Here is a 27,229-nt window from a genome sequence, read left to right as displayed (position 1 = left end):
GAGCAGGGTTTAGGGCTGTTGTGCATAGGGTCGCTATGAGTCGGAAACGACTCGACGGCACATAACAACAACAACAACAACAACCACAAGGAATGCATGTATATCTTATATGTTGGTGGGCTTTGGCACTACTTTTCTGAGTATTTTTCAAAGCAGCATACAAGCAATGATCAAAGAATAGCTTAATGGATTTTGTGCATGTTATTTTTTAGGATATGGAAAGACATCTTTTCTTCTGCCTCTGGCTTTTTTAGCCTCAAGGGCGAAAAGATTAGAGTGATAAAAGGTAGAGACATACTCTCTGCATATAGGCAGTCCCTATTCTAAAGATGAGTCATTTTTCCAAAAGTGCATTTGCAAGTAGTTGTTTGGAACTTTGCATTTTTATTCTGAGAGAAAAATGTTAAAAATTATGGTATGGTTTCCAGGCTGTTGCAGATCATAATCCAGTCTACCTTATGAGCACCTTTCAGAGCTCTGGATGCCAACGGTGGTCCCTCATTTGGAAGCCAATAGTGCCTCTCGCCCTATGTGGCCTTTACACAGGGACAATCTAACCCAAGGCTCCTTAGACAAGTTGCTGACATTGCAGCTCTCTTTCTGGATCCTTGTCTGTCTTCTCCTGCCCATTTCTTGAGGCTCTGGTGCCTATGTGCTAGTCTAAGTTACAACTTGGTGCCCAGACTCAGGCTTTCTCCCCCCCCCCTCCCCCCCGCCAAATATACTTAGTCCTTTTCCAAGTCTGTTACCTTCTCTCCTCTTCAAATGAGCTCCTGTTTCCATTGACTGCTGATCTGACTTGGAGAGCATTCCAACTGAATTATGCTTATGCACAGGATTGATGACCCCATAATCCTTCCTTGTATTTTTTTGCAGTTAAGAAACTTAATGCTTTTTAGCACAATCAAATACAAGTTGTTGTATTTGCTTCAATTTAATATCCATTTATCATCTCATAAGAAGGTACTGACTGAGGTACCCCATATAAGTAGAAATGTGAATCAAGTAATTTTTTTATCTTATAAAGAAATAAGCATATAAACACCAATAAACACAACATAAAGTGAGATGTTGATAGATTTAAAAAAAAATATCAAGTATTGAATTTTGTAGGTTGCTAGTGGGCAGCAGATGAATTGATATAATAATACTGAACACAATTAGGTATTATCTTTTAAAGACTATTGTATGAATATTGTCCAATCCAGAAATTCTCTCTTTATGTACTCCTGAAAAACTCTTAACTCATGTATGGCTGCTATTATGGCTGAAGAAATACTTCAAAATATCCGTAATAGCAGGGAACTGGAAACCTCCTGATAACAGGCCTAGTGTGTGTGAGATGAAGTCTCACTATCGTCGCTTCTCAGGAGGATTCTGGTTATACTTTGAAGACAGATTTCTTTATTCTCCTGGAACTCCATGATGTATTCAGTATTCTTCATCAATACTACAACACAAAGTCTTCTTTAGTCTTCCTTATTGTCCAGTTTTCACAAGCATGGATGGGGGTGATTAAAAACCCCTTGCTTTGGGTCAGGCACACTATGGTCCTCAAAAGGCCATCTCTCCTATTTAACACTTGGTAAAAGATTTGCCCAATGAGTAGGCAATTTACTTTCTGATTCACTGCTTCAGTGGTTATGGATAATAGATCTAAGTGAGATGAAACCTTTGTAAAAATAGAAAGATAACTAGTAAAACATGTATGGGGACCCAAAGGGGGAATGGCAAGAGCAGAGAGGTGAGGATGAGTAGGGGTAAAATCACAGGGTCGCACAATTTGGTGGATGGAAGGAAGAATAGTGGGAAACACAATACATACAAACTTTGTAAGCAAACAAATATAAAATATTTTTTTGCATGCATACCCCATTTTTATTGTTGCATCATCACAATCCCAAGGAGATGGAAGCAGCCCGAATGCTCATCAATGAATAAATAGAAAAACCATGGCACAACCACACAATGAAATATTACACAGCATTGAAAAATAACAAACTCTTAAAACATTACACAACGGGGTTGGGGCGGGGGGGAGCCTACAAGACATTATGCTGAGTGAAATATCTCAGTCACAAAAGGACACACACTACATAACACCACTATTATAAAATAGGACAGACATGGGGATGGGGTGCAGAGAGAATGGAAAAAGTGTGGATAGATTATGAACATTGTGTCAGAACAAATGAGGGGAAGAACTGTCTGGAAAGGAATATATGATTGAGCATTATATGTATGGCAACAATCTGGAAGAAGGGATGCTATATGGGGAAGGCTGTGGGAGGGGGACAACAATAGGAAAAAAATTTAAACATTTTCTGTTTTTTTAAAAAAGGAAGAAATTTAATTTAAAAAAGAAAACAACAACAAAAATAAAACTAAACTGGTCCAGTGTTGCTTTTATTGAATGAAGGACCCACCTCCAGCATCAAAGGCTCCCAACGTGGCCAGGTATCAACTGATCCAGAAGCTGTATAACAAGTGCAAAGGTTACAGGACTTAAGTAACAACGGTGGTTTTTCCAGGGCCACCCCTCTGCTTGTTCCTCGCCTGCAGCTTCCTGGTATTGAGAGTGTACAGCTGAGGCAGGAAGAGACCAAGGAAGCTGGGCCTGACTGCAGGGGTGAGATCCCAGTGGCTATGCCTCCCAGCAATGACTTTTGTAAAGTTAGGGAATTTCTTAGAAAGATTATTCTGCCTAATTTAAAACCTTAACAGACTTCTACTTCAGTCCTAACCCATGGCAAACTGTATGTTACAGAATCGATGTGCTCTGTGGGGTTTTCTTGGAGGTAATCTTTATGAAGGTAGATCAATCACCAGGCCTTTTTTCTGAGGCACTGCTAGGTGGGTTCAAACCACCAGCCTCTATTAGGGTAGCAGCTGAGCATAAACTATTTGTGCCACTATGAATCTGATCCAAATGGAAGAAGGTGAACACAAAACCAGATAGTTTGGGTGGATTGCTAACCTTTTGATCAGCAGCACAACACACTAAGGATAATTCATGTAAAGATAACATTTACAAAAACGAGGCTTAGTGATGTTAACTAACAAAAACACAGCAGAGTTAGGATTTTTATCAGTCACAAAGGCTAATAAGTGCTAAAATTTAAAAATTTGCCATTGGGTCATTCTCTACCTGACACATACTTTTTTTTTTTTGTTTGAGTTTCAGCTTTTTCTTTTTTACTCTTACTTTTCCTAGTTAATGATATGATTTTGAAAGGGTAAGACCTTTATTTTTTTTTTTAGCAACTTAAATCCATTTTAAATTTTTTTACTTGTGTTTCTTTCCCTCCCTCTACTAGTTTATTTACAAAATCTGAATACATTGTTTTCAAGAACAAATTCTTTCAATTTCCTTCACCTCAACCATCAAATTGTACAACCCCATGATTATTTACCCCTTCCCCCTGCACATCCTCATCCCTCTGCTTCCAGCCTATCCCACCTCTCTTGGGTCCTTATACTCATTCTACAGTAATGGTTTTATACAATATTTACCCTTGAGGTACTGAGTTATTTCACTGAGCATAATGCTCTCCAGTCTCTCCCAAGTTAGGCAATAATTTACAAAATCATTGCTCCTGTGTGCTGCATAGTATTCCACTGTGTGAATGCACCATAACTTCTCAATCCATTCATTTGTGGTTTGACACTTGGGCTGCCTCCATGTTCCTGAGATGGTGAATCATGCTGCTACAAACATTGGTGTACAAATCTCAGTTTGTACCTCAGTTCTTGTTTTCTCAGGGTATATTCCAAGTGGTGGAATAGCTGGGTCATAGGGAATTTTTATGTTCAGCTTTTTGAGGAGATGCCAAACTGGCTTCCAGAATGGTTGTACCATTTTACAATCCCACCAACAACGTATAAGAGTTCCTTTCTCACCACATCCTCTCTAACATTCATTACTCGCTGCTCTGTTAAAAAAAAAAAATAAAGAAACCCTTGACGATGCCAGTATTTTTTTCTGCTGATCAGTTCAGTGGTGACAATTTTTGTCTTCTTGATGTTGAGATATAATCTATACTGAAAGCTATAGTCTTTAATCTTCTTCAGTGAGGGTCCTTCATTTTCAGCCAGTAAGGTTATGGCATAGGTATCTCACAGGTATTAACCATTCTTCCCCCAGTACACAGTTTAGTTATCTTGAAAACTGAACTGGCCCTGGAATGACCTCTTATAATATGAAGAAGAGGAAGATACTGTGACACTGACCTGTCAAATGTGATAATGGTTACCCATTGTGGACAGTGTTTGGTGGAGCAGCATCCACTTGCAAAATAGCTTGCCTCCAGAAACTCTATAAACGTGGAGAAATTATGAAAGTTATACAGGTGTTCAAGGTCTTTCATTCATAGGGTCACTATGAGTCGTCTAGCCTCGACAACACTTAACAACAACATCAAGGATCTACTACATGAAAGTGTTCTATCTAGTCTAAGACCTAGAAGTTTCTTAATTTCTGATTTTGTAACAACCCTGTGGTATATGTTATTAATAGTTAACAAAACTAAGGCATGCACAGGAAAGTGAGTTGCCAAGACCAAAGTTGATTCATATAAAGACAAATTGTCTCCAAAATGGTTTGCCTCCTTGCTCCAATTAAATACACTGAGAAATTGAAATCTGTGTGTACTTTTCCCCACCTCTGATGTTTTTAGCATCTTTAAAGTTCTCATATCTTCTAGTGTTTTACCATCACTGTCTTGATAGAAGGCTCTAGTGCATGTTACCTGCTTTCTTTTGAGAACAGGCCGTTTTCTCTGTCAATCATGCTCTTCTATTGTTGGTAGAAAATGTACCTTGACAGAAAGCTTATTGATAGTACCTTATTCAGTGTTTACGCTCCACACTCTCTCTTTCCTCACTAATTGGCAAACATCAAATTGTTTCCTTGTATTAAAATAATAATTGAGCTTTCAGTTGCTATTTATTCATAGAACTGCATATTACAATAATTATTTTATCTTACTGATGTTAAAGTAATAAATTTTATAGTCATCGTCTACTTAACTCTAGTTTTCAGCCTCTGGTGTCTCAATGAAGTGAAACATGGGACTTTGCTAAGAGGGAGGAGAAGGAGGAAGGATACAGAGGATGAGTAAAGTTTGCAGCTCATCTGTGGGGATAATGAGAAGGGATCCCTGAAATTTCTCTTCTGGCTGAAGTCATTCCTTAGTTCCCAATGTCCCAGAAGCAGGGGACTTCAGAATGAATGGAAATATTTTTAAAGACATTAATTTTCAGTTCATTTAGAACAATGATAAATACACTCCAAATGAATATATGAATGTTTATGAAAGTTAACTACATTGTAAAACAAAAATAATTTAGGAAGAGTCATTGATGTGATAATACATGATATGTAGCTTCTAGAAACATCTTCAGTACACTTGAAAGAGTTAGAAGGAAAGTGAACAGTAAATCATATTGTAGTATGATTAGGCAATTACCTTGTGGACTCCAGTGCATGTTCCAGGGGCTGTCGGGGTTCAAGGATCACAGGAGCCATCTGCCTAGAGGCAAGGCCTTGGCTTCTTTGCTTGGGGGCCTCACTTTCCCTCTGCTGGGAGGCTTCTTCCTCCTCTCTCTTCACTCAGCTTCTTTGCATTCTTCACATAGCAGCCCCAGGGCCACTTCCTCAGGAAAGCCATTACACTTTCATAAACACTGGTTTCCTATCTTGCCTTTATCTCCATTATACATTTCTTAGCATAACCATTCATGTAATGATGTCTCTTATTGATTCAAAACTCCTTGAAGACAAGACCATGTCTGATTTCATGTTGTATTTTATTCTCAGAACCTGGCATAGTGCTTGACACATAGGAAATCCTAAATATTTGTTGAATGGATGGAGGTGGGGGAGCAAATAATGCTTGCATAAATATTTTATTATATATTTGTGCTCTCTCCTCCCTGCTTCACTTCCTAGTCTAAAACAAATGCATTTGAAATCTCTTCAGTTGACTGAAATTAATTATGCAAAATACAAATATCTAAAAGCAGTTTAAAGATTTCAAAGTTAGTATTCTAAGGGCAGCCTGATGTGGGGTTTTTTCCCCCTCTTTTTTTCCTTCTTATGTGGTTTTATGATAAAGTTGTAATATCCACAGGCCTCCAGTAAATTATAGATTTAATTGCTATCTAAAGCAAGACTCTGAAATTCTCCAATACCGCATCATAGTGATGAACTCATGTTGAAATGGAGCCCCAAGAGGCTGTGAGGTGGTGTGTACCTGAAGCTGCATTGCAACACAGTCTAACAATTTACGATGCAGTATTCTGAAAAAGAAAAGGCCGGCTCAGTAAGGTTGCAGGTGGAATTAAGTGAATAGGCAATCATTAGTTTCTGTTACATATCTCCTATATGTCATCAAAAACTATATGAGGCCATATGCAATTGTAAATACTTGGAGGGGGTGCCTCTAGGTTCTTCTTGGTGGAGGAGGAAAGTATTTGCTTTGAAAGCTTGTAGCTGGAATATTGGAGAGTTGGGGAAAGATGTGAAGTGGGGAGTTCTGGGAGGAGGAGTAAAATGTGGGGGTTCAGGGGCACCAGATAAACAAGATCTTGCAGGCAGCGGTTAAAGGCAAGATTGGAGCTTCTAATCTGCCTGTTGAAGAGGTATTGTGGTTTTGGAGAAGAGTGCTGAAGCACCCACAGACTGCTAAAAGAGCAAACAGATACATCTCAGAGATGGTGCAGCCAGAGTGCTCCTTGGAGGCAAGGATGATGAAGCTTCATCTCACATATTCTGGGAGTGTTGCTAGGAGAGGTTAATCACTGGAGAGGCACATCATGCTTGGGGGCATGGCGAAAGAGGGGAAGACCCTCAACCAGCTGGATTGACACATTGCTGCAGTGGGCTTGAGTGTGTCAGAGATTGTGAGGATGGCATAGAATAAGATTCAGATCTGTTGTTCATAGGGGTGCTATCTATGATGGCACCTAAAACAACAATCCACCCAGATGTGCCTTGCAGGGGAAAGGCCTGGCAGTCGGCTTTTGAAAATTCTATGCAGCACGTCTTTCTCTGACGCCCGTGGGGTCATCAGAAGTGACTCAGTGGCACCTTGTTTACTGGTTTTCAATTTGGCAGCCAGGGGCTGAATATATTAGAACATGAAGGGGAGAGAGGAAATGCCTCCTGTAATGAAATGATGGTTTTAAACCATGCTCCAGATTGCTGTGCTGATTTAGGGCAATCTGGTAAATGTTTACATGAAAAAGCAGCAGAGTTTGATATTTAATGCATTATCTCTATGTCTGTAAGAGCATGCATAAGGGACACTGGGAGTGAGCTGGAGAAAGGGCAGGAGAGTGATGAGTGTGTGAGGTTTATTCACTTTTCCAAATGCTGCATGCCCACTGTGTGAAGTGCTAAGTGATAGGGAAACAGTTTTCATTGACAGAGCTCAGTTAGACTCTACCTTTCTCTGTTTTTATAGGGGAAACAGGCCATGGACCTAAATGATTATATGACGCTCTATAAAATGAAGTGAAAGTTCATAAGGGCACATGTCTTATGGAAAGTTCAGAGGGTGGAGAAGCTGATTTAATGAGGAAAAGTGGAGTTGAGGCAAGGGAGGCTTCAGGAAGGAGGTGTTAATTGATAAGGTTTGGGGGATGTGACACAGACGCATGGGGGATATGGAGGGCCTGAAGGTAGAAGGAATATGAATACTTGTGGCACAGGATTTTGTCCTAGAAAGGTGTGGAGAAGCAGAGGATGTGGGAGAATGAACGGGAAGCTAGGGATTAGGATGGCTAACAGGAATAACAGAAGATAAAACTGCAGAATTTTGTTCATCATCTCCTTATTTGAATATCCCAGGGAAGGAATTCAGAATTCCTGCTAAATATAGCCAGCAATTAAGGACGTTGAGAGTCTATCCTGAATTCACACTGCTTTGTACTGCTTTATGGCCTGCTGTAGGCTCATGTTCCTCATATCTCTGAGTAACCAGGACATCTGTTACTTTCTGGAGGTGTGTAGTGCTTAAAGCACCCAATCTCTTTAAGGACAATTGGCCCCCACACCTCTTACTCTTTCCACTTTTCCCCTGTGGACTGTGGCCTTTCACTGGGAGGGCAGGCCCCTGTGAGACACCTTGTTCCAGGAGGCAATGGGAGAAATTGTGAGTGGAAGGCATTTGAGATCAGATGATGTCAACCTCCATCATATTTAATTTATGTACCAGAGTGTTCCCTTTACGAATTCTTCAGCAAAAAGAATTAGCTAGTATGTGAGAGAGAGACAAATAATGTTCAGTAAATAACATTAGTATGTGAGACTGGTATTTGACCCTGTCATGTGTTCACAATGAGAAGAAAATCCACTATTGGCCAAGAATAAGGAGAGTTGAGTCAAAACATAACACTATCCACATCCTAAGTGTTAACTTGTACACTATCCAGAGGACTTGAGGAAGACGGGGCATAGATTCTCTTCAGGCTGTCTGTGGATGAGGCTATAGCAAAGGAGGACGCAAGAGGGGGCAGCTTACCTATAGTCTAGAAGGGGCAGGGCTGGTGCTGATGACTAAATTGTGCCACTCAGAGTAATTTGTTCTAGATTCATCTATGTTCTTCAGTGTTTCACAAATTCTTCATCATTTTTTAGTGCTGCTTAATACTTCTGTAGGGAGCTCTGGTTGCCTAATGGTAAGAAGCTGTGCGGCAATCCCAAAAGCATGTGGTTCGAATCCATGAGCGGCTCCATGCGAGAAAGATTAGCAGTCTCCTCTCTGAAGACTCACTGAAGGGTCAGCTATGGGTCAGGTCCACTCAAGGGTACTCCGCAGCAGCAAAAACAACAATATAAATACTCTAGCGTATGAATCTATTTCTTTAGCCATTTGCTGTTGATAAACACTTGAGTGATTTCTAGCTCTTTGATGTACATAATAGTGCAGTAAACATGTGTGTGAACATTTTGCAGCTCTTTTTATTTACTCTGTGTGTCTAGTAGGAGGATTGCTGGGTCAAATGATATCCCCACTTTCTAAGGAAATGCCAAACTTCTTTCCATTGTGGTTGTACCACTTTGCATTCCTGTGCCTTAGAGATAGTAGTGCTGCCAACCCAAGGCATGCAGTTCAAATCTTTCAGGTGCTCTGTGGGACAAAGATGAGTAATGTCCTCCTGTGTGATTTACTGCCCTTTTGAAAACCCACTGAAATCTGACCAGACATGAGTTGATTCTGACTTCATGGCATACAACAACAGCCAGCAGTGTATAAGGGTTCCAGGCTTTCTACTCTTATCCTACTAGCTCCTGATAAACTGTCATAGTGTGTGTGTGTGTGTGTGTGTGTGTGTGTGTACGTGGTAGGGCATGTCAGGACTGGGTTCTGTAGAATTCAGTGGTCCTTTAAGTAGATCAATAGACTTTGCTTATGAGGCAGCTCTGGGCAGACATGAACATTTAACTTTGCTGTCAGCCCAGGACTCAGCATGTGCTGGTGGTCAGGCTGTGTTCTGAAAATAACAGCTTGTCGTTCTATTGCATGTTGTATTCTTCTTGATACTTTGCATCAGCCATTTGCTTGTTGATTCTTTGCTTCAAAGATTGACTATACGCTGGCTACCATGCAGTTCCCAGCACCACTGATAGAGTTTCTGTGGACATGATTAAGTGCATGTATTTGTAAGCAGAGGCCCGGAAGGCCTGCGTGGACCCACAGGCCACATGATTCTTCTCTCATACCGTTGATGCAGACAAGTTTTCCAAGGTGACTATTCACGCAGCGAGCCAAAGGCAGATGAGCTTTCAGTTGGGGCAGTTCCAGCTACTTGAGAATATATTTTATGAGATTTTATGCTGTGAAATTTCTTCTTTCATGGAGTACTCATCATGACTTGTAAGGCTGATAATATATCCTAGAAAAATTGTGCTATGCAAATTTTTTCTGAGTCTTAAGAAAAAGATAAAAATAAATACATTTTTCTTCTCTTTCCTTTGAAGAAGCCAAATTCTGTTCTATGGCTCTGATCTGAAGCATTTCTAAATTAGGTTAAGATTTATAATCTTTGATGGTATGTAATTCACATTATTTTAGTGAAATGTGCAAATTATTTTATTGAATGTTCTCATTATTGTATTGAAACAACTTAAATCTTTTCCGTAAAGCAGAATCTTTTTTCTCTATTCTAAACCCAATTTTGTTTCTTACTTTCATGTCCCTATGTATTCATAAGAGAGCACTGGTGGCCTAGTGGGTAAGGAGTTAGTTACACAGCCACCCAAGTGCAGGTGGTTCAAATCCACCATTTGCTCCATGGGAGAAAGATGAGCAATCTCCTTCTGAGAAAATGAGTATCTGAAAACCTGCTAGAAGGTTAGCTATGCATCAGTTGCAACTTAATGGCACGTAACAATGACAACATACGTTCATATAAGGAGCCCTAGTAACATAGTCCTTAATGTCTTGGACTGCTAATCCAAAGGTTGGAATTTTAATCCACAAAGATTTACAGCCTTGGAAAATCTAGGAAATATCATTATGGTTGCAATTGACTCCAAGGGTAATAGTTTTGGGTTTTTTGCTTTTTTATTTTACTACTTGATGCTTTAGAGTTATGATATTGAAGAGAGTACCAAATACCCTGTAGACCACCAAGAGAACAAACAAATATGTCTTGGAGAAGGTGCAGCCAGGTGTACTTCCTTAGAGGGAATGATGATGAAACTCCATCTCAAAAATACTTTGGGTGTCTTGCTAGGAAAAGGCCAGACCTTGGAAAAGGACATCACGCTTGGAAGGGTAGAGGGTGAGAGAGAGGAAGGACACCCCCAATGAGAAGGATTGCCATAGTGTTTGGAGCAGTGGGCCCTAGGACATCAGGGATGATGGTGAGGAGGCACAGGGAGAGGGCAGAGTTCAGGTCTGCTGTTCAGGGGGTTGTAATGAGTCAACTAGATGGCACCTGACAACAACGACATCATTCATAAAGGGATGCTACTGACACAGTTGTTAAAGCACAGGACCAGTATCCGGAAAGTTTGCAGTTTGAATCCACCAACTGCTCCATAGGATAAAGAGTTGACAGATGGCTTCAGTAAAGTAAACCTTCTGGGGACTTGCAGCTCTGTCCTCTAGGGTCACTGTGACTTGGAATCTAATTGATGGTCGCAGACTTGGTTTTCTGGTTAAACATTCATACAACTCTTTTATGTAATATCATTTTGGAAACATCTATTGCATATTCAAATGTGGTTTGTATGTGAATTCTCTTGTTGTGATTGTTCAGTGAAAAACTCTTTTCCATTTGCTCTTTCATCAATTATCTATTTTGCTTTTCTACAGTGTTGACAGCCACAAAGTCTTGGCAGTGGAGCAGTTTCTAGAAAGGAGGGGGTCTCTTATTAACAGCTTTGTTTGTGAATAAGTTACCGTCACTTGTTGATTTAGACCTAATTTTTCTCTTTCTCTTTTTTGCCTCTTTGTCTCACTGCCTCTTGGAACATGGAACACGGACCTGCCCATCATCTGGAAAAATGTTCTCTTTGGGCGTTGGAATGTGAACAACATGGGTGAGTCCTGAATTTAATGTTTAAGCTGTTGATTTCCCTCTTTGACTGTGGAAGACAAAAAGTGCCAAATGCATGTTTGATGGGAAATATCTTCAGCATGCTGTGCTGTGCAGGGCCAGCCATATGCACCTTCTGTCAGAGTTAATCCTTTTTCAGGAGCAAGGAAGAAATCCTGAATTGTACTATTAGCAGCACCAGACTCAAATGAAAAAAGATGAATCATTTTCAGTGACAGAAGTTGCTATTTAAACCCTTGCTGTTGGGTCCCCCCCTTTTAATAATAATTCTTTATGACAAGACAACTTAAAAATGTACCACACAGCTTGAAATGGGGCTTCCAAGGCTGTTCAGCTGTTTCTGTGAGTGATGCACCTTCAGTCATCATTTTCACCCTTGGTGAAAGAGACAACAGTTGTCATGCCTCGACTGTCCACCAGCAGAAATGATGACTGTTGATCTCGGTGCACTGAGTCAGTCACAACTCTCAAGGTGAAAGCACCTCAGGTCTTGGTAGGTGGTATCACATTCAGGGGGACAAAACTGTTCAACATCAAATTCCAGCGTTCTTTTCCTTAAACTGACCATTGATGATGTGCTATGCCCTTGGCTGTTCTGTCTAAAGATTCAGACTTGGGAGGGAAACTGGTGCTTCTGTGGTATTTTTGCTGTGGAAAGTGAAAGTTAGAAAACATACCATCTCCCAATTTAAAAAAAAAAAGAAAGAAAGAAAAGGAAAAAAGTGTTTTTAAATACATTTTCCCCCCCTGGTGTTTGAGGATGTCAGAAGCAAATTTTAAGGGCTAGCCTTTGAATGGAATGATATTATAGAAGAACTGGTTCAGTGTCTTTTCTGCTTTTCTTAACATGTTCATGTGCACAATAGAACAAATACTGCATAGTACCACTGTTGTAAAGCGGAACTGACATCGGGGTTGGGGGTAAACTAAGAGGGGATAAAGAATGTATATTGTATTGAAATAGATGAGGGAGAGAACTGTTTAAGAGGAATATATGATTAGGTATTATTGTCATGACAAGAGTTCAGAATGAAAGCTGCATAGTGGAGTGGACTAGGGGGTGGGAGGGATTGTATAACAATGAAATAATTTTTTCTTTTCTTATTTTTCAAAGAGAAAAGTGAACTGGGAGAGGGGGGTAGGCAGGGAAGAAAGTGTGCAACAATGAATGAATGGAAATCCAAAGTCTCTGTAAACTTTCATTAAAATGAATATGTGTGTGTGTGTGTGTGTGTGTGTGTGTGTGTGTAAAATGTTTGTGTGACAGACTCTTGTGAAGAAGAAATCAGTTGATGTGGCTCCTTGGAAAGGCAGCATGTATGTCATTGATCAGTTCGCTTATACTCCTAATTGTCCTCTCAGATCATCTCAGGGTGCCCCCACCTGCCCAACTTCTTAGGAAGCTGGGGTGGCAGGATTTCACCTGCCAGCACAAGCACATTTGTTGTTGCAACCTGTGTTACTTTTAACATTTCTAAAATTGTAATGAATGTTGGCATAAAATTTGTCATTGGTGCTTATCTGATTTTCTATTCTGGTGTAAGTAATTTAGCAATCTTTATCTTTGGTGATTTAGTTACCCATAAATATCCTTAGGAATGTTCGTTGTTTGCCTTTAATCTGTTGTGAGCTGTGAGTTGTTGATTTGACACAATTACCGCCTAATCAGCTGTTTTGCATGGTGGGTTATGTTATGATTCATCAGTTCCATGTATGAAATCTCCTCTGAGCTTGGATTGAGAATTTGCCCTTCAGGTCTTCCTCTCTCCCTCCTCATTCATGATCACCTTCTACGCACTGAGCCTGAGCCCCCTCTCTCCTGATGATAATTGGTTGTCAGAACGCAGTTTAAAAATTGATGGCAAGCCAAATCCTATGACTCCTCTTTCTGAGACCTAGAATGGGAAGACAGCGTTTTCTTTGTGAGACACTCAGGAAATCTTCAGCGATCTCTGCTCCTAAAAATAGCCAGTGTAAGCAAGGTGTTTACTGTCATCACCCAGCCAGCCTGTGGCAGGGCCACTGTCACTTCCACAAACTCTCCTTTTCTAGCCACCTCCTGCCAATGAGGAGTCTTCTGATTTAGGGGTTGTTTAGTTTTATATATCTTTGGGTTTGTTCTGTTTTGGGTGGGGTGTTGGAGGGAAATCTGGCTGTGCAGCCTAAAAAGGAGCTAATTTGACCAGTATTTGTTTTCAAAGAAAAAGAAATTAGTAGAGTCATGGAGGTAGGTGTGTCAGAGACACAGGATAAAGCAGGGTTCAGAGCTAGGGTTGCTATGAGTACCAAGTGACTCAAAGGCACAAAATAACAATAGAAGAGTCATTGTATTGACTTGGTCAACTGCTGTGGTGTACACAAGCTCAGGATGGCTGTCACTTTTATCACTTACTTTCTACCAGGTGCTGACTTAGGAAATTACAGGAGGACCTTTCTCATTATTGGCCTCAAGCTAAAAGGATTTGGTGCCATCTGGTTTATAAGGATCCTTGGTGGTAAAATATATAATGTGTAAGGCTACTAACCATGAAGCTGGTGGTTCAAATCTCTCAGGAACTCTGCAGAAGAAATTGGCTTTTCTTAAAGACACATATCCTTAGAAACCCAACGAAGGGATGCATCTGAATTGACTCCACAGATGTATGTCAGTGGTGGTTTAGTGGTAGAATTGTTACCGTTCACATAGGGGATCTGATGTCTGAGTTACCTAGTGCTGCTGTAACCGAAATGCCACAAATAGATAAACTAAAAAAACCCAGAAATTTATTCTGTCATAGTTTAGAAAGCTAGAAGCCCAGATTCATAATGCCAGCTCTATCTAAAGGCTTCCTCTCAAGTTGGCTCAGATTTTAGGGATAAAGTGTTATTAGTTTCCTTCCAGTGTCTGTGGGCCTGGCATTCCCTGGAGAGATCGTCATGTCTTAACATCAGTCTTTTCCTAGATTAAAGAAACTGCCAGCACAGGGACCTTCTGTTTCCGGCTTCTCTTTCCTGGAAGTGCTGAAGTTTCTCACTCTACTTAATCTCTCGCTTTTATCTCCAGTGAACTAAAAAGTGCTGAAAACTCTCTTCACATGAGATCCAGGGCTATGGCAGGATTAAGGGTGTTGCATCCTTAACCTTCTTACAATTGATTGATTTATCAGATTATGGAAAGATCATGATGTAAGTGCCGCCTTAAATCTTTACTTCCAAAACAGAATCAAGGCATTTCCAATTTAAACTCTGACTCACTGCTCTCCAGTCAGTTCCAACTCACAGTGACCCTCCAGCCATTTCCATGGCTGAAAATCGCAGTGGGAAGAGACTGCCCATCCTTTGCTCCAAGGAGCCAGGCACTGGTGGATTCAAATCATGAAGCATCTTGATCTTTGGATGAGCAGCACTACTCATGGTGAACTACACCCTCAGAGCTCCCTAGGATCTTTCCAAGTAAACACGTGACCTGAGGGGACACAGTTCAACCAATGACACCCGAGTGCAAATTCTAACTAATCCGTCATGTGTTGTTACTTGCTGTTAAGTCACCATGTACAGACACCACTAATCTGTCAACGGAGGCCTAAGTGTTTCTCTGATGTCAAACAGATTTCAGCGTATCTTTCTGATTAAAATAGGAAACAAGGTCTAGAGAGCTACCTCCAAAAATTAGCCAATGAAACCTTGTGGATCCCAACAGTCTGATACCTTTGTGCACAGAGATGCCAGGAGAGTAGGTGCTCAAGAGCAACTGACAGTACTAATTTCATGTGTGAGCAAACTGAGAGCTTCACCCTCCTACAAGCCACAGATCTGGTTTCACCTTGTGGTCTGACTGTAGGGTCCTGTTCATAAATCGTTTTCTATGCTGATGATCCTAATGGCTTACTTCCTGTTAACCAGTTTACTAAGGTTTTTTACTCTTCTGCATCTTCAAGGATAGAATTTTGGTCCCTCCCATCTTCATTGTGGACTTTTAAATTTGTCTTGTATCTGACCATTTTGTGAAATTCATTTTTAGTTGAAAGTGACAATTCTGTAGTGACGGCAATAGGGAAACTAGAAAACTAAGCAAAAACCTTGGGTGAACAGTGCAACAAGTTACCAACTAGACCCCCAGAAGTAGAGCTCCAAAAGAGCTTACATATGGTAAAGGACACGTTAGTAGGGGGTGTTCTGTTCTAAAAGAATTTCTGTTTCTAATTAGGTTGGCATCTTTGGGTCTGCCAGCATAATCATCTTGTAGTAGGATTAGTAGTAATATAGGAGCTCTGGTGACTAAGTTACATATATATTGAGCTGCCCACTGAAAGTTTGGCAAGTCAAGTCCAAAAGCCACGCAGAGTGTGTAAGACAGCTTCCTGTAAAGATTTACAGTTTGAGAAATCCAACGGAGAGTTGCTATAACTCCTTGAAAGCAGAGGGTTTGGTTTTTTGCTTCAGACTAATAGTTTAGGAGGAACAGTTTAATAGATTCTAACATTTTCCCTACATGCAAACAGTCTCCACCTGCAGGTTTCATGGGTTTTTTTTGATTCATTATTAAGTGTTAGGGCTTCTAGATTGAATCACCAGTCTTTTAATAGCAAATTTTCTGCTTTATTAGTGGACTAATAAGGCCTTTCTTAAAATAAGAGACATGGGGGGAGCTCTGGTGGCCTAGTGGCAAGAAGCTGCACTGCAATCCCAGAGGAACACGGTTCGAATCCACCAGATGCTCTGCCGGAGAAGGAGGCACAATATCCTCCTGTACCAGTCAGATCTGATTTGACGGTACACGCACACAAAATAATAATAAAAAAAATTTAAAAAAAAAATAAGAGACATGAAAAGGAAAGAGCTGTTTTGGTCGGCCAGCTTGCCTGACTTGAATTTTACTACGAATTCCAATGACAAGTGTGGGAACTAGTGGAGCCAAGTGATACATGTGTTCCACCAGAATGCGGATATTGCCAGTTGCTCAGTATACATGAGGGAGCTTCTGGTAACCTGGTCCAGAGAGAGCTGAACTGCTAACTCAAAGGCCATACCTCTCTGATGGTACAAATCAATGATTCTAAGATCAATGACTATGTAGGAGCAAGATGAACAGTCTCCCCTGATGTGACTTACAGCATGGGAAACCCAATGGAGGGTCAACTCTGGATTGGTTCTACTTCTCAAGCCAGGAGGATGATTTGTACATAGTCTCTGAGTGGTGCAGACTCTTAAAGTACTCTTCTGCCAACTGAAAGGTTGGAGGTTTGAGTTACCCAAAGGCAGCTTATAAGAAAGGCCCTATAATCTACTGAAGCACCTACTGTTGAAGCCCTCCCACAAACATGGTGTCACTTTGAGTTGGAACTGACCACATGGAGACTGGGGGTGGAAAGCATGCGCAGATCCTTTCAAAGCTGCATGTGGGTTTTGCGACAGATTCCCAACCTCTCTCTTGATTTTTATTCCACCCTCTGTTTGGCATTAGACTCTAAATCTGGTTGTGTCTGTCTTTTCTTAAATACCTCCCAATTTTGTATTGTTCCCAGAAGTGCTTATCTACCAAGGGACAACAGTGGCCTGGTGAGAGCCAATCATTTCTGTGACTGCCATTGGTCATAATCAAGTAATAAAGCTTATAAATGTTTTTGGACGTGAAATAAAAAGATTTCGTTCTCTTATAATGTTCTTTATGCTCACTTTTAGTCTCATATGATAACTCTTAAGTGGGTGAAGGAGTCGATGGTGTGACTGGCTAGGTCATGTTGTTGCTGTTGTTTTGGGGGGGGGTTGGTGTGGTTTTTTTAATTAATTTCAATGAACATTTACAGAGATTTCAGATTTCCATTCATTCATTGCTGCACTTTTCTCCCCGTCCACCCCACCCCCAGTTTGCTCTTATTGAAAAACAAAAGAAAAACTCCTTTATTGATATATAATCCCCCCATACTCCCCCACCCTTACCCCCACCCCGAGTATATTCCACTCTGCAACCCTCATTTCGAACTCTAATGATAATCATAATGCCCTAAAATATATTGCTTTTAAACTGTTCTCTCCCTCATCAGCTTCAACACAGTATACATAATTTATCTAGTTTTTCTCAATCTTACTCCCACTCCAGCCTCATTCTACAACAGTGGCACCATACAGTGTTTACCCTTTTGAGACTGAGATGTTTCACTCAGCATAATGTCCTCCAGGGTCACCCATTTTTAATAACATTGCATTTTGGTTTTTAAATACCTCAGTATATAAGGGAACACTAGTGGCAGTCTGTAGGGAGCTGTCTATAACCCAAAGGCTGCACATCTCTGGTAGTTCGAATCCACCAGCAGCTCCACAGGAGAAACATGGGCAATCTCTTCTCATGACATCTACAGCCTCAGAAACCCACTTCAGGGTTAGCTATGAGTCTGTTCCAACTGGACAGCAGGAGGTGAGGTGATCTTATTGAAATGAACTTTGCTTTTGTTGCTGGGGTGATATGCTATCTCATTTTATAATTTCTATATACTGATTAGAAAGAGACTTGATGCCTTTGAGCTGTGTTGTTGGAGATGAGTTTTGATTATACCATGGGCTTCCAGGAGAACAAACAGGTTCGTCCTAGAGATGGCGAAGCCAGCCTGCTCCTAGGAGGCAAAGATTCTGACATACTTTGGGCATGTTGCAAGGAGGGATCAGTCCTTGGAGAGGAATATCATGCTTGGAAGGGTGGAGGGACAGAGAAAGAGAGGGACACCATTGATGAGATGGATTGATACAGTGACTAAAGTAGTGAGGGTAGGCATATTGGAGTCAATAGATAGACAACAGGATAGAACAGGTTTCAGGGCTGTTGTATATAGGCTTGCTATAAGTCGCAAGCAACTCAACAGCACATAACAACATGTCCTGATTAGGGAGCTCTGTTGGCCTAGTGACAAAAAGCTGTACTGTAATTCCAAAGGAAAGTGGTTCGAGGCCACCAGCTGCTCTGCAGGAGAAGGTTGGGCAATCTCTTGTGTGATTAAAAGCCTTTGAAAAACTACTGGAGGGTCAACTATGGGCCGGGTTCTGATTTTTTCATAAAAACCAACATATCCTGATTGTTGAATCACGTGGTATGTTTTCATTACCAACTTTTCAAGAAAGTGACCTACTGTTTTCAACAGAAGTTGTACCATTTTACAAACTTTCCAGCAGGGAATTCTTGTGGCTTAGTGGTAAGGAGTTGGCGTGCAAAGGCACAAGGTTCTAATTCACCAGCTGTTCTGAGGGAGAAGGTGGACAATCAGTTCCAATTTGACAGTACACAACAACAACAAGAGCCATCTCTCTCCTCACCAAGATTTGATATTTTCCTTTTTTTATATTTGCTGTTAATGCTGAAATGAGATGATACCTCATTATGGTTTTGACTTGAACATCTCTAACGGCTAATGTAATTTCAGAAAACGAAGCCAGGGTGCTTCTTGGAGACATAGATGGTGAAACTTTGTCTCATATACTCTGTCCATGTCGTCAGGAGAGGCCAGACCTTGGAAATTTAGCATGCTAGGAAAAAGGTGGCAGTTGGCAAAAAAGAGGAAGACCCTCAACAGAATGTACTGACCATAATTGCAACAGTGGGCTCAAGCATATTGCTGTGAATCGTGGTTGGCCTGTGGTACCTAACAATAACAACCACAACTCCAGTGGCCTAGTAGATAGGGATCTCTTCTGCCAATACAAAGGCAGACAGTTCAAATCCACTGGCAGCTCGCTGGGCAGTACCCTCTGGTATGAGTCTTGATTTAGGGGTTTACAGTCTCTGGACAATTTCTGGAGGGTCAGCTATGAGCCAGTTCAACTCTAAGACAATGTTTTTAAGAGGTTGTTTTTGTGGGGTGGTTTTTTGTTTAGTTGGTTGTTTTGGAGTTTTGTTTTGTTTTGTTTAATATCCTTAACACCAAAATGTTGGCAGACAGTCACAGGTCATTTTTTTGTGAAATAGATTATGAAATGGAGATTGACCACCAATGTTTATTAGGGCGAGCGCTTAGGACTAGCACCATAGGAGAAAGTGGGTTTGGTCAGAGAGCAACTGAGCTGTGTTGCCTCTGTCTACCTTATGGGGAGTTGAGACAGCTTCCCACAGGTTGCCTGTGACTAGATCAAAGGCATTTTCATCTCAGAAGATATTTTGGATATGACTGCCCCTAAAAGGAGGATGACTTAGATGAGGCAGTTTTTCTGTGGGGGAGGCATTCCCGAGAGAGGCCTACAGCTGAGTGCTATCTCCTGGCAATGCTTCTAAAGCTGGAGCCTTACAAATTTCACGTGCTGTGAGAGGTTTTGGGTGGTACAGTATGGTGTCCACCATATAGGTACCTAACTTATGTGACATTAATGTAAGGACATTTTGACTGTGGATTTGGGAAATTGGAGGTAAGAGGAGGACATGAAGTAGCGAGTATGTTAGACAATAAGGAGGTGTCAAATCATTGGTAGGTATGAATGTTTAAACAGTTGACCCCCAAATGATCCTGAAACCTGCAGGAGTGCAATGCACCAGGGAAAGGGCACATTGAGGTGATGTGTGTGTGTGTGTGTGGGGGGGTGTTAGGGATATGTGTGTGTGTGTGTGTGTGTGTGTGTGTGTGACTGAGTGCGAGTGGATGTGAATGAGCATGTATGAGTGCAAGTGAGAGTGTGAATGCTTGGGAATGAGATGCCCCAAGCAGAGCACTGAACCTCTTGACTTGAGTCCTTCCAAGAAACACTACTACTGTTGTTTACTTTTTTTGGCAAAACCCAAGATTCTCTAAGTTTTTTTGTGTTGTGTGCATTGTGTTTTATACTATCTTTCACTTACATTGTGTTTCGTTAATATATATTGTGGTCCCCCCTCCCCTTGAAATCATCTTACTAATAACTACGTTTGTGAAAGCATGCAAGCCAGCTACGTCATGCTTCATGCCTTCATATCCCCCATATCCCCATTATAGATAGCCAAGTTCTCATTTGCCCATTTCACGATGCTATTGGATTGGAAGGAGACACATCCTATCAAAACCACTAGCTGCCATTGAAATTAGAATCATAATTCTTCCTCCTTCATTCTACTCCCAGAGTTGAAAAGTAAAATGACCTTGGAGACTCTGGCTGGGTGCCTGGAGGGGAACAAAGTCCCCAAGCCAGGGCTGTGTTGCAATCCCAGGGCTGGGTCTGCAGTCCTGTGGACACCTTGCCTCCTCTGTCCTGTTTGATGATCATCTTCTCCTCAGGCCTTCCACGCCCCTCGCCTGCTCTGGGATCAGCGGAAGTTTAGATATGTGCCTGCTGATTCTCCTTGAGTCTAAAGGAAAATGTCAGTCATCTCTTTCCACCACTAATGACTTCCATGTATACGCAAGCCCTTTGTTTCTCCCACCTTGTCTTTAATTATCAAAATGATGAGCGTGCTGTTGAATTAAGACATCATGTCTATCTGATGGAAGTTTAGTGAAAAGAGAGCAGAAAAAAACCCACCAAGATACACACTGAATTACAATAGCAAAGTTCTAAATTATGCTTATGAGGCAGTGTTGATGATAAGGAAGTAGTTAAACATTATTTTGCTTAGAAAGAAATTGTACTTAGGACCAATACTGAGTGTCAGCAAAAGAAAAACAATTGATTCATCACGTTCTCTCCTTGGCACACAGAGAATGAGACCATAAGCTGAAGGAATTTATTCTATGATCTATTTTCATTGTAGCTTTCTGTATCAACCATTACCCTGTCAGTCCAAAAGTCTTACATTTAAAACCTCACTGCACAAGTTGTTAGATGAGAGCTGACAAGGGAGGACAGACAGCAGATCTGTCTGTCTATTGACCCTTCGGATTGAAGGCATTGTCTCTCACAGAAGGTATAAGAAGTGGACGTGAGGTGCTTAGGAAGTCTGCATTTTAGAGACACACTTTGAATATACTCACTCATTGCCTTAGAGTCTGAGCCAACTCCTAGCTGATCCTTCAGCAGGTTTTTAGAGGTTGTAAATTGCACGGAAGGAATCTGCTCATCCTTCTCCTAGGAGCTCCTGGTGGCTTCAAACTGCCGGAGAGCCAGCGCTACTCCCTTCTGACCGTGTCACCCAAGTTCACTATTTGAATATAAGCTTTACTTTCAATTATTCTTGGCTTTGTTTTTAATAATGGCACAATACTGGCAGGAGGGATTGAGGAAAATTCCATGTTTAGGGGAAAATGTGTTAACAAGTGTTTTCTCTGTGACAGGATCTGTTACTTCCCCTTTCCCATCCATGTGAAAAAAGTTTGGAAAATTCCATGCAATCTTAACAAAAGATCAAGCTGTTTTACCATCAATATGAGAATTTGGTAAGGAGTATAGAAAAGAAATTTTACATGAAGCCTTTGTCAGTTTTAAAGATAATGAACATAGTTATATATGGGGATGCCATTGTTGTTGTCATTATGTACCATTGAGTCAGAACCAACCCACAGCTCACCCTCAAGTGAGTTTTCAGAGACGGTAAATTGCATGAGATGAGATTGATTGCCCATCCTTCTCCCACAGAGCAGCTGGTGGATTCAAATCGCATTAACTTTGGGTTGACAGTGCAGTTCCTTACCACTAAGCCACCAGAGCGCCTATATATTGAGATGTTGTTATGTGCCATCGAGTCTCCTGAGACTCATAGCGACACTATCTATGTTACAAGAGCCCTAAAACCGGCTCTATCCTTGAAACATGTCCGAAGTATGTCAGATGAAGCTTCAGAATCCTTGCCTTCAAGGAGCAGCCTGGTCTCACCCTCTCAGGACAAACCTGTTTGTTCTCCTAGCAGTCCATATTAGTTTGTTCTCCCAGCAGTTCAGTACTCTTCTCCAATACCACAGATCAAAGACATCAATTTTCCTTCTATCATCCTTTGTCATTGTCCAGATCTCTGATGCAAGCTTGCCAAATTTATAGTCTATATTTTAGCCAATACTTAACTTCATAGGACAAAGCCACAGGTCCTATATATCAATTTGTCTTTTTTTAAATGATCCACCTCTTTTCTCAGAGATTAAACTTTCAAGTGGTATTCTTATTCTAATAGTTTTTATTGTATACATTATTTATAGTAAAACAAACATCAGTTGCTGTTCATTTGATTCCAACTCCTGGTAACTTTATATTGACTGATTTTTCAGAAACAGAGCCCTGTAATTCAGAGTAAGAATCTGGTTGTAGTAATTATTTTTCAAAGGAAAGAATTCAGAACACATCTGAAATGTATTTTGTTTGTTATTACTTCACTGACAGAAAGCCTTATTGAGGTATGGAGTTGGATGCTTGGGATAATTTTAATGTCTTTCATGCTTATCTACCTACTTAAACCAGTGTCTTGGACTTGGGAAAGAAGTTATTGAGATTAGTGATTGCTGCTTGTACAAAGGTCACACTCTGCCACGTAATTCAGCTGTCAGCAGAACTGTCTTGCCAGGCCTAGGATTTTGCCTCAGTTTCAAAGAGGGGAAAATACCCCACAAATCTTTATTGCCTAGAAAATTGGCAAATGTACAGTATGTCAGCGAAAGCGCTTAGGAATCGGGCAAGGGTTATCCTGGCTGTGGCTTTGTACTTTGTATTTTGAGTGCCCTGGGTTCCAAAGCAAGATAGCAGAGAAGCAGCCAGCACAGCAGAGTTGCAGAGAGATAGGGCTGTTTTCTCCTGCAGTGCTGGCCGATTCTGAGTTTGGTGGTGTTATCTCACAGGTCTTATCTGCTTCTCCAGCTCCAGGCAACTGTGCCTCCAGAGCTCAGTTAAAACCTGTTTTTAACAGTAGATCTGGAGCCCCACCCTCCCCAGATAGCCTACGTGCTTAATGCAGAGATTCCTGCATTTCCCCATCTAGGACCCTAAAGAAGTTTGAATGTTCTTGGATGTTTTGCATTTTGTTAGTGTGCTGACATTTTAAAAAAGGTTCTTTAGTATGTTTTCATGAAAGTGTATCTTTAAGTGAATTGTAGTGAGTTATCTGAATAGCATGGCCACTTTAGATACAGGACAGAACTGACAGTGTGAAAAGATTTTCAAAGTGTCAGACAAGATTTATCCCCTCTTTCTGCTGCCCTGTTCTTCTAGAGAAGGATTTAATGTCTGCCCTGGAACTCACAGCTTTTCTACTTGTGTTTCCCTGAGAGCAAATTTAATGAGTAGTACTAGTTTAATGGTTTCAGTTAATTAATGAAAGGTTTCCTGTCCGGGTAACACTGTAGAGTTTGAGGATCCATTATAAAAATGAAAGAATATCAGCAATTTCATAAACTTGCTTTTAATTGTTAAGTGTTTTCCTTTCCTTTTCCCTTTTACATCACTCCAAATCTTAGGAAAGGGGCTCCACCTAGTGTAAGTTTTTGGTTTTAAAAAAAATTGCTGTGGGTATACAGAGACAGCAGCGGAATGGTACTCCTAAAGAAGGCAAACCAAAACCAAAACTTAATAAAGTGATTTCATGAAGGTTGGTTATGTAATCTGGGGACATGTGTACTTTTATATTATCTAAATACATGTTTATATAGCGAAATTTCAGCTGTCATGGCTTTAGGTACAGTTTTCTGTACTTACACAAAACAAATTGAGATCTTGTAATAGTAAACTTAGAGTTAAAACCCAAGTTGAATGGCTTCCAATACAATTTCCTGATGGTGTAACAAAATAAGAATCTTATACAAAAGAATTAGGGATATTCTAATCTAGAATTACAGTGTTTTCTATTTTGTAAATGGAAGCTTACATTTTTATTACATAATTTTCATGTCATCTAATTTCCTTTTGAAAAATTCTGATATTGTACCCGTCTTTAAAATTTAGATTTTTTTTTCTTCAGCTGCCACTAATAAATTCTTCTACTGTCTATTTTTAACAAGTTTAAAAATATAGCTATAGGTAGATAGTCTCTGTCTCATTATTCTTGAATGGGTGGCTAATAGCTGACCCTCCAGAAGGTCTCCAGAGGTTGTAAATTATATGGGAGGAGATTGTCTTCCTTTCTTCCTCTGAGCAGCTGGTGGATTTGAACCACCTACCTATGGGTTCTCTGAGGAGCTCTGGTGGCCTACTTTGAGCTAGAGAAGAGTATTGAGAATACCATGGACTGCTAGGAAAACAAACAGATTTGTCCTGGAAAGGGTTAAACCGGGTGGCTCCTTGGAGGCAAGGATTCTGAGGCTCCATCTAACATACTTTGGACATGTTGTGAGGAGAGACCTGTCCTTGGAGAAGGACATCATGCTTGGGAGGGTGGAGGGACAGCGCAGAAGGGGAAGGCTCTCTATGAGGTGGATTGATTTAGTGACTGGGATAATCGGGATGGGAGTGTCAGAGACAGTGCAATTGGCACAGGACAGAGCAAAGTTTAGGGCTGTTGTACATAGGGTCGCTATGAGTCGCAAGCGACTCGACGGCACATAACAGCAGCAACAACAACCTGTGCCAATCTTATTGTTTCTGACACACCTATTCCTATTACCCTAGTCACTGAATCAATCCTTTTCATCGAGAATCTTCCTCTCTTGCACTGTCCCTCAACCCTCCCAAGCATGACGTCCATCTCCAGGGACTGGTCCCTCCTTGTAACATGTCCGAAGTATGTCAGACGAAGCTTCAGAATTCTTGCCTCCAAGTAGCAGCCTGGTCTCACCCTCTCTAGGACTAACCTATTCATTCTACTGGCAGTCCATTGTATATTCAACACTCTTCTCCAACACCACAGCTCAAAGTCATCAAGTCTCCTTCTATCATCCCTAGTTATTGTTAGATTTTCTGATGCATAGTAAGTAATTCCAAAGACCGTGGCCTGGATCAGGTTCACCTTAGTCTCCACACTGATGTTATTCTTCAGTGCTTTGGAAAGGCCTCTGACAGCAGACTTTCCCAAAGCATTTGTCTTTTTATTTCCTGATATGGGTACCAAGAGTTTTGGTTGTGGAGCCAAGCAAACTAAAGCTATTAAGAATCTCAATCTCTTCACTATCTATCATGATGCTTTCAATTGGCCCAGTGGTGAGAATCTTTGTTTTCTTGATGTTGAGCTTCATTCTGCATTTAAGGCTGCAGTCCTTGAACTTCTATATAAACAACATTTAATTTCTATATTAAACACACACATATTTAGGAGACAGGGAGAAAAATGAATATTATAAATATACATTTATTAGTATACTTTTTAAGGGGATGGGAGATGAGCTCTTGTCAATGAGTTCCAAAATGTTTATGTGTCTCTAAAGGACTAAATACTGAGTTGAGGTTGAAACATACAGGCAAATGACACAGTGGGTTGATTGTATCCAGGGTCTAGTAATGCAGAAATTTGAGTGCTCATCTGAAAAAGTCTCCACCAAGATTTTTATTTTCTCTTGAGCAGTTTGCCCTAGAATTGATCCTTTGTTGTCTCAACTGAAATTCCATATTTTTACATATGTTTTACATACAAATAGTGTGTGCCTTGCATGCTTGTTTGCCAAATGTACTCATCACCCTGTTAAGGAGTTTCTTAAATATACCATGTCAAAATTTTTTATAAATGTTTTTCTGTATGAAGAAAAAAAATGCATAGTACACTTAAAAAAATACTTCAATGAAGAGGCTGTAGTTGGCAAGTAACTGTAGGATGAGTGTTGCTTGTTATTTGTAAAAAAATATGGTTCTGTTTTTTTTTTAAACTGGTTTATTTACAAAGTTGAAATACATTGTCCTTCACACTGAATCTTTCTCATTTCCTTCACACTCCCCCAAATTGTATGACCCTATGGTTAACTACCAACACCTCTGCTTCCCTCCTCCCCCTCCCTTGGATCCTCATTCTCATTATACAATAATGATTTTTATACAGTATTTGTCCTTATGGGCTGAGTTAGATCACTCAGCATAATGGTCTCCAGTCCCTCCCAAGTTAGGTAGTAATTTACAAAATCATTTCTCCTGGACGCTGCATAGTATTCCATCATGCGAATGTACCATAATTTCTCAATCTTTTTAATTGTGATTGGATATTTGGGCTTGTGTCCATGTTCTTGCGTTGGTGAATAATGCTGCTATAAACATTGGTGTACAAGTCTCTATTCCTCAATTCTCATTTTCTCAGGGCATATTCCAAGCAGCGGAATATCTGAGTCTTATGGACTTTCTATGTTCACCTTTTTGAGGAAGCTGCCTTCCAGAGTGGTTGTAACATTTTATAATCCTACCAGCAGTATATAAGAGTTCCTATCTCTCCTTTTGTTTTATTTTTTTATTTATTATTAATTTCAATGAAAATTTACAGACACTTGGGGTTTCCATTAATTCATTCTTGCACTTTTCTCCCCTCTCAACCCTCACAACCCCATTACACTACCCTCTTGTAAAAGTAAAAGAAAAATTCTTTCATTGTTTTACAAACTCTCCCCCAGGTCTACTCCACTATGCAGCCTTCACTCTTGACTCCTGTCATGACAAAAATACCTAATCACATATCCCTTTTAAACAGTTTTCTCCCTTATCTGTTTCAATGCATTATACATTATTGAACCCATCTTTCTCAGTCTCCTCCCAACCCCAATGTCAGTCCTGTTTTACAACAGTGGCAACATGAAGTATTTGTCCTTTTGTGACTGTGTGTATACCACAGCTTCTCTATCCATTCGTTTGTTGATGGGCACTTAGGTTGTTTCCAACTCCTTGCTATTGTGAACAAAGCCATAAC

Source organism: Elephantulus edwardii, unplaced genomic scaffold (genome assembly GCF_000299155.1).
Source record: "Elephantulus edwardii isolate Elephantulus edwardi_28Jun2011 unplaced genomic scaffold, EleEdw1.0 scaffold00097, whole genome shotgun sequence".
Classification (NCBI taxonomy): Eukaryota; Metazoa; Chordata; class Mammalia; order Macroscelidea; family Macroscelididae; genus Elephantulus; species Elephantulus edwardii.
This window is presented reverse-complemented; position numbering follows the sequence as displayed.